General features: G+C 43.8%; 1 pseudogene; it reads left to right on the forward strand.

Moving 5' to 3' along the window:
- Nucleotides 1-3,951: 3,951 nt before the first annotated feature.
- LOC132226708 (nuclear prelamin A recognition factor-like) lies at nucleotides 3,952-5,272 on the forward strand (annotated as a pseudogene).
- Nucleotides 5,273-8,899: the final 3,627 nt, after the last annotated feature.

An 8,899-nucleotide genomic window follows, 5' to 3' on the forward strand; every position in this document is an offset into this window, starting at 1 on the left:
TCAGGCAGAGAGAGGAGACTCGCAGCTGCGGGGCCGAGACAGGGTGTGTGGCGCGAACAGTCTGTGCACGCCTACTCTGGCTCTAGGCTGTCACAGTGGCAGTGGCAGTGCAGCAGCCCACAGCGAGGCCCCGCGCCCCTCACAGACGCCCCCGGGAGCTGTGGATGGAGATGCCACTGAGTCACCGTCCATCCCGGGACCTGCGGGGGCTGGGTGGCCTCAGGCTCCCACCGGCCCTGCCAAAGCCAACTCAGGCTTGGCAGGCTGTCCCAAGCCCACCCACCAGTTGTAGGGAGCAGCCTCCTCCTCCGAGGCAGCTTGACCTTAGTGCTGGGCAGACCTGGGCGTGCCTGAGCTGGGGGCGGAAGTCCCCACCCCCACCCCCACCCACCAGCTTCTGCCTGGATGTGACTCGGACACCATCATGGACAAATGAGCATGTTACCTCTTTATTATATAGGATAGAACAGACATGTGCATATGATATTACATATAATACTAGAGGCCTGGTGCATGAAACTTGTGCATGGGTAGGGTCTCTAGGCCTGGCTGGTGATCAGGGTCTTCTGGCTGCTGGCCAGGGTATTCCTTTGTTCTACACTGTCCCCTGGTGATCAGTGCACATCATAGCAAGCGATTGAATTCCCAGTCTCCCAGTCAAACTCCCAAAGGGGACACTTTTCATATTAGCCTTTTATATATAGAGATTATGGTAGATATCATATATACATATGATATATGTAATATTTTACCCCAGAAACAAAAGGGATCTTGTATACTACTAAAATGAGCATGTAAGTCAGGAATGGTCAGAGCATGGAAATGCAGAAACATAGGTGGAAAATTACGTAAATTCCCAGCATGATGATTAAAGAAATCTCCCAACATAAAATTTATGCAGTGGCAATGCTCCAAGTTGCACATAATATTGACTTATGGGCTTGTAGTAATGAGGATTGGAGATAGCATAAATCTTGGGACTTATTATTATTGAGTGGTTTCCAATAATATCAGAAAACATGATAAGTAAATAAATAGAAACAAATAGTAAAGAGAAATTGCTGATTTATTTGACTCAAAAGTCTATGATTTTAATAAGTATAACAAAATGTTTCTCAAGAATGGCACAAGTCTTTCATCTAATACTAGAGGTCTGGTGCACTAAATTCATGTACGGATGGGTCCCTCAGTTCGGCTTGAACCCTCTCACAATCCGGGACCCCTTGGGGAATGTCCAACTGCCGATTTAAACTGGCAGTCGGACATCCTTCTCGCAATCTGGGACCGCTGGCTCCTAACTGCTCACCTGCCTGCCTTCCTGATCGCCCCTAACCATTCTGGCTGCCTGTCTGATGCCCCTAACTGCTTTCCTGCCTGCCTAATTGCCCCTAACTGCTCGCCTGCCTGCCTGATTGCCCATAACTGCTCACCTGCCTGTCTGATCACCCCTACCCACTCTGCCTGCCTGATTGTCCCTAACTTCTCTCCTGCCTGCCTGATCACCCCTAACCAATTCTGCCTCGGCCTCTGCCGCTGCAGCTTCATCTGGAAGCACGTCCGGAAGGTCGTTTGGCTGTCTGGCCTAATTAGCATATTACGCTTTTATTATTATAGAAGATTGAAATATATAGTTGGTCTTAACTAATGAATGTAAAAAATACATTAAGAAAAACTAAAAAGAGATACATACATATACACATAAAAATTTTACTCATATATGTTATGTATATCTACATCTAAAACAAATTATGTTTATACATATTATGTATAGTCACTCAACCACTCAAGTCAAACAAATTATTTTCTTTGCTATGAATCCCCTGGTTCAGGTAATATTCATAATTGAACCATATAATTGAAGTAGTAAGATTTTAAAACTTTTGTAAAATAATGAGTACACTATCCTTCTAGATTTCTTTGATTCCCTCTAATACATATACAGTTGATCCTTGAACAACATGAGTTTAGGGGTTCTGACACCCTTCCTACACAGTAAAATATCCAGGTATAACTTTAACTCCCTCAAACATAAGCTGTTAATCAGCATCTGTAAGGGATTGGCTTCAGGACACCCCATCCTCCACAGACAACCACAATCTGTGGGTGCTCAAGTTCCCTATATAAAATGGCACTGATCACTGCATACAGTTGACCCTCTGGACCCTCAGGCTCCCAACTGCAAATGAAAAACAGCATATGGAAAACAACTGCATGTCAGTGGAGCCACTCAGGTAAAACCCATGTTGCTCAAGGGTTAACTGTGCATGATTCTGCCAAATCAACTTAAATATAAATTATTTTAGAGAACATTTTTGCTGAGTCATTCCAAACAATTTGACTTTTTAAAAAATATATATTTTTTTATTGATTTCAGAGAGGAAAGGAAAGGAAGAGAGAGAGAAATAGAAACATCAATGATGAGAGAGAATCATTGATTGGCTGCTACCTGCACACCCCCTACTGGGAACTGAGCCAACAACCAGGCATATGCCCTTGACAAGGAATGCATCCCCAGACCCTTCAGTCTGCAGACTGACTCTCTATCCACTGAGCAACACCAGCTAGGGCAATTTTGATTTATTTTTAACATGAAAAAACAACTGTTTTTATTCTTATATTTTGTTTGTTCTTTAATAAAATTTAACTAAATTATATATTTTCAATAATAGAAATGGCATAAGCAAACAACTGATATCTGATGATCTTGTAGATTAACTCCTGAAAACAAAAACAAAACTTTATGAATACAGTAGATATGGCGACACCTATTTCTGTTGTTTTCTTTATTTACCTCTGAAATCTACGTTTTGACCTTTAATTTTGGCTTCCAAAGATTGTAACATTCCAATAGAATACATTTTTTTATCTTCTTAATTTCTTTAACACAGGTAAGAAGCAAACAAAATATTGGTCAAATACATCAATTGTCAAAAGATTTAGTAATATGGGCATTATTTTAGCCTTTACCTTATAAAATTCTAATTTAGAAGAATAAATTTTAAAGAATAGACTTCAGTGAAAGCAGAAAGCAATGGCCATTATTTAAGTATACAACTATTTGGTATCATTGACTATATGGTCACATTTCTGTTTTAAATTTGTCCCACTTTTCTTTCTTATTTACTTAATTATATCATGTATGAACCTGGTAATCATCAATGGTAGGGATTTAAGGATTCAAGCTATTTACAAGTTAGAGGAATCTGGGGAGATGAGAGTTATAATCTATGTGACACCAGACAATTCAGCAGACTTGAAAGGTCATCAAAACAGTCTTGAATACCTTCTACTTAGTGAAGTAGATGTGTCTTGAGCTCTGAATTCTTAAGAATTCTCTCATTCACATTTTGGAGGAGTGATCTAACTTCAGTGTGTTTGAGCTTCTACATTGTGTGATACTACCTTAATATATAAAAACCCAGGGTCCATAACAACTGAATGGATGACCGGTCCATCCCCCATCCCCTGGCCCTCAGGCTCCATTGATCAGGGGATGGCTAATGGGGAAACCGGGGTCCCTCAGGCTCCAATGAATCTGAGGCAGCAGTGACTGGTGAGCCAGCAGAAGGCAGAGCACTTGGTCCTTCCCCTGGCCCACAGGCTCCCATTGATCAGGGCATGGTTAACAGGGAACCGGAGTGAGTGGCCCAGGGACTGGTGAGCAGCTGGAAGGCAGGCCTCTTGGTCCTTCCTCCCGGCCCTCAGACTCCAATCAACCGGTGGTGGAGGAAGGTGGAACAGGGGACTGGCTTCCTTAGTAGTCCTGAAGGTTCAATCTCCAGAGGACAGGACAGGCATCAACGGACCAGTGCCTCCGGCACAATCCCGACAGCACTGCCAGCGTCCAGGAGCTCAGCCTTGGGCACTGCGGCTGCTTACCCTCTATAGAGGCTCCACAAGGAAGAAAGGATACCACCAGCAGCACCAGGGGCGACCAGCGGTGACTGACTGCTCTCCCTGTGCTTCCTCCAGGTCACTTGAGCCGGACCCCGCCCGCCCCGCTCCAGATGAAGTGTGATCACTGCGCACGGAAGGAATGTAGTAAAAAAACAAAAACCGATGACCAAGATAATGCCACAGTCAATGTCTGGAGTCTGACTCAGGAGAACGGAGAGAAGGGAGAATTCCATAAGTTGGCCCATGCCAAGATATTTCTGAGTGACTGCCTGGCGTGTGACAGTTGTGTGACCGCAGAGGAAGGAGCCCAAGTTTCTCAGCAGAACGCCAAGGACTTCTTCCGTGTTCTGAACCTTAATAAGAAATGTGATACCTCACAGCACAAGGTGCTGGCAGTGTCCGTGTGTCCTCAGTCTCTGCCTTATTTTGCTGCTAAATTCAGCCTCAGTGTCACTGAAGCATCCAGAAGGCTCTGTGGCTTCTGGAAAAGCCTTGGGGTGCACTGTCTTTGACATGAAGATAGCCTCGGACTTCAGCATCCTGGAGATTCAGAAGGAATTTGTGCGTTGGTACTGCCAGCACCTGAGGAAGAGCCCCGGCTACCCATGCTGACCTCCACCTGCCCCGGCTGGGACCGATATGCAGAGCCTGTGCTGGGTCACCCCATCACCCCCACCTCTGCACAGCCAAGTCTCCCCAGCAGACGATGGGTTCTCCGGTGAAGGATTGCTTCACCAGTCAGCAGAACCCGTCCCCAGACAAGATTGTCCACGTCATTGTGGCCCCGGGTTATGACAAGAAACTGGAGACCCTTCAAGAAGATGTTCCCACAGTTTCGCATAGTCAGGGTGCTGACTGCATGTTAATCTCGGGTGAAATTGTCCAGATAATGGAGCAAAGTGACCTCACCTCGAATGACGCCGCCGTGGGCACTCTGTTTGGAGACGTGAAGGAGGAGGAGGTGAGGGTGCCAGCTCTGACAGGTACCTGGTGCGCATCTTCAGGCACACGGCCAAGGAGCTGTTCAATGAGGATGTGGGAGTGCTCACCCACCGCACCCTGAGGAACAAAGACTTCCAGGAGGTCACCCTTGAAAAAGACGGAGAGGTTCTGCTACGCTTTGCAGCTGCGTACGGCTTTCAGAACATCCAGAATGTGGTCCTGAAGCTGTAGAGGGGCAAGTTCCCCTGTCACTTGGTGGAGGTCCTGGCCTGAGCCGGGCATGCCTAAGTGGCAGGGGGCAGGCCCAGGCAGACGATGGGTGTGCAGACAGGGCACTGCTGCGGCAGATGAATGGCATCTATGCTGCCATCCTGGTGTGGCCCCCGGAGACAAGTGCCATGTACAGGAGCTGTACCAGGAGTGGCTGGGGTGAGGGAGGTGACTTCCCCTGGGCCCATGCAGCCCTGCAGGGCCCAGGGCAGCCTGCCAGGACATCAAGTGGTAAAAGTCCAGCAGATGCCCGGCCTTCAGGCCGCCTGAGGAGGGGTGTCAGATGTGTGAAGGAAAGGCTTAGCATCTCTGTCATCGCTTTGGTTTTCAGAATTCCCTGCTCCCCATTTGTCGGCTCCCACCCTCTGAGTGGCCCTGTCGTCGTCACATGGATGCAACTGGAATATTGTATCTCGAGAGGATTGCCCCAATGTACATATCTTTTTATCCGATGATGAAAAAATACCAAAGGACAAGAATGGAGACAGACTACTGTCCTTTAGGCTTAAAAACACTCCAGAAGTGTCCTGCAAAGAGCTGAGACTTGGTTCTGTCCACATGCCTCAGAAAGATTGAATGAGGAAATGGCCTGGTTTGGCCCTGACTTCACCCACTTATGTTACTCTTGAGAGTGTCTTTGCCACAATGTGAATAAACTGCCACCTTTTGGAATAAGGACTCATATGAAAGTTTGCATTCCCAACTTTTCTTGAAACAGATCTATGCTCTGCAGCTGTGGCAATGGTCCTGAGATCAGGTCCTGTCACTGGGAATCATGGGGCACTGGAGTGGAGTGCACCCCACTCCCCATGCCCTTTTACATTCAGGGGTTGAGCTGAACTCACTTTGGGGGAGGCCTGGCAAGGGTGACAGGTATCACAGATGGAAGGATGGACAATGGAGAGGCGGACACCCTTCTCAGTCCCTGCCTGGGTGGGGTCAGGCAGATGAAGGCTTGCCAGCCCACCCCACAATAGGGTGAGATAGCATCCTGTGTCTACCTCTTGCCCCATGGGCCTGGCCACTCCCCTCAGCTCCAGGCAGCCCTCTACGTTCCACAACAGTGCACTCTGCCCTCACATGCTGCTCACCCTAAGTGAGACGAAAGACAGCAGTTGGCCCACAGACAACTACACAGAAAGATAGGGCTCACGGCTAGTGAGCACAGTGGCAGTGGCGGGAGCCTCTCCTGCCTCCATGGCATTGCTAACAAGCAGTGAGCTCAGTGGTGAGGAGCAGTGAGCAGGCAGGCGGTAAGGAGTGAGGGGTCCCAGACTGCGAGAGGGATTTTCAACTGTTGGCTTAGGCCCATGGGGAACGGGCCTAAGCCAACAGGCAGACATCTCCTGAGGGGTCCTGGACTGAGAGAGGGTGTAGGCAGGCTGAGGGACAACCCCCCTCCCTGCCCCCACCAGTACACAAATTTCATGCACCGGGCCTCTAGTGTATAATAAAGTTTACATAATAGCTAGGAAGAGAAGATAATTATATAGCACTGTGCAAATGTAAAACATTGTAGAGATATACAAAAAGTGAATTACTAAGTCCTTTAATTTCATCTGGCTTTCCCGTCAATGTATCTTACAAGCATGTTACTATGGCCTCAAGTAGAAATCATAATATTACTTTGTCATAATAAGCTGATAGCAACTAAGAAGTTATTTTCTTCACCAAGGTTTAGGCCTATATAAAAATGAAACAAAATAAGAGATTGGCAGAATGTAAGAAAAAATAATAGTTTCTTTTTCCTATCCAGGAGGGAACATAAGTTGCATTAAGTAGCTTGCCATACTTACCCTTGGCACAAAGTAGAAAGCAAATTAAGATATATGTGCACTTATTTATTTATTTGTAAGACAACTTTCTGTTATACAAAGAAAGGGTTTTGGATTCATATGAACCTGAGTTCACTTAATCACTCCCTGGTTTTATAAATTTGAATAAGTTAAGGCACTCTGAGACTCAGTTTTAACAACTGTAAAATGGAGATGAAGATACCAACTTAGACATTTATGAGAATTAAAAACAAAACAAAATTACAAAAGCACTTAATGCAGTGATTGGTACATGGTTAGTATCTTCTATATGGTAGTTTTTGTTACCCTTGTATGTGTGTACACTTGATTAAAAATGTTAAAATAGAACCTATATTAAGGTGCAATATAAATACTCAAATACCAAAATTGTGCAATGTATGTATATGATAAGAATTTTATACATTTCCTAAAATAAAGTAATAGACTCTAATTTCAAGAAGTTGTATAAATTCTGCTCAACTTTCTGTTATAAATCACTTTCCAAAAGGTCGCCCTAATTTATGCTTATAACCATCTGCCTTACACTTTTCTTTTTATACATTTGAATATTAATAAAATATTGTCACAGTTCCTTTAACTTCTCAAACAAAACACATTTGTTCAGGACCAGAATCATATTAAAAGTTCTAACATTTCAATATTTCTAAAAAGCAGTTTAAAATGAAATTGTTTTAGCCCCAAATCACCTTCTTTCCAATATTTGTGTCTTCATAAATTAATTTCATTTGTAAAATGATTTAATGTTTGTCCCTTACTGCAACAACCTCATGAAACCATGGACGCCTGCTCTCCAGAACAGAAGAGCAAAGATGCTTGCAAATGCTTCGGGCACATTTTGATGAATCTAGAGCAGCCTTAGAAACAGGCAAGCAGGTCTTTCAGTGAGAGCCTCCTTCTGGAACCAATTGCCTTCCCGTCCAGCTTTGGCTTTGGGATCGGCTCCTTTTCTCATGCAAACCATACCATCCCAGGATTCTTGACTCACCCTTCAGCACAAAGCACTACTCAAGGGTCAGCAGAGATTCATTTAGAATACAATGCAATGTGGATTTCTTTGTTGTTGTTGGAATAAGAGGAAGAAAAACGATGCTGGCAAGAAAGTAAGAGGCTTTTACTTGTTATTTTACTTGAAAATTAACTGGTCATATTTATAGGTAACAAGGATTTCCAAATGAATTGTACATGTCTGTTCTCATTTGTATATACACAAAATTAAAAGAATTAATAACATTATGGGGTCAGAATTGTGGACCAGATGTGATTATCTTTTACTCTCTAGTTGATTTTTATTGACTATTTAACAAAAAACAAAAACAAAAATAAGTTTTTTTTCCCAGTTGAGATGGCACAGAGACAAGGGATTTCTATATTAGAACTTTAGAAATTATTTAAATTTGAACATATAGAGATATTTTCTTTTTGAGAAACCTATATACAGATTCCATCTCACAAAGTCTATGTGTTTTTTTTTTATCAAAAGAAATAAATAATGTACAGTTCTTACTCTATTTTGGGGGGTGTTCATATTTAAAACGTAATCTTTAACATCTGCCTTTATCTCTGTCTCTCATTCTCTGTGTGTCTCTCTCCCTTACACATGCAGCCATGTGGTACTTGGCATGATATTTTGCTGCACCATCTATTCAGTGTATCTCCTAATCAACCTCTTCTTTTTCTTCTTCTTTAAAAAGAAATGGGTTTCTTATGGCTGAGATCTAAAGCATGCAAAATATCATAACTGCAAGGCATTCTTTGCCCTTGGAAAGTAGAAGGGCTTTAAGCAGATGTGTTTGGGATAAAAACATATCTTCAAAATTCAAAATCTTCTTTACCACAGATCTCTCTGCACACAAAGTACAATGTACTTCCCAGGGGACGTGAAATTCATAACAACAGTTATCAGCCTGTTCTCCAGAGAATGGGTTCTGGTTCCTAAGAAACTTACCTATAAGATACTAGAATATAGGATACAA

This window comes from Myotis daubentonii, chromosome 2 (genome assembly GCF_963259705.1).
Source record: "Myotis daubentonii chromosome 2, mMyoDau2.1, whole genome shotgun sequence".
Classification (NCBI taxonomy): Eukaryota; Metazoa; Chordata; class Mammalia; order Chiroptera; family Vespertilionidae; genus Myotis; species Myotis daubentonii.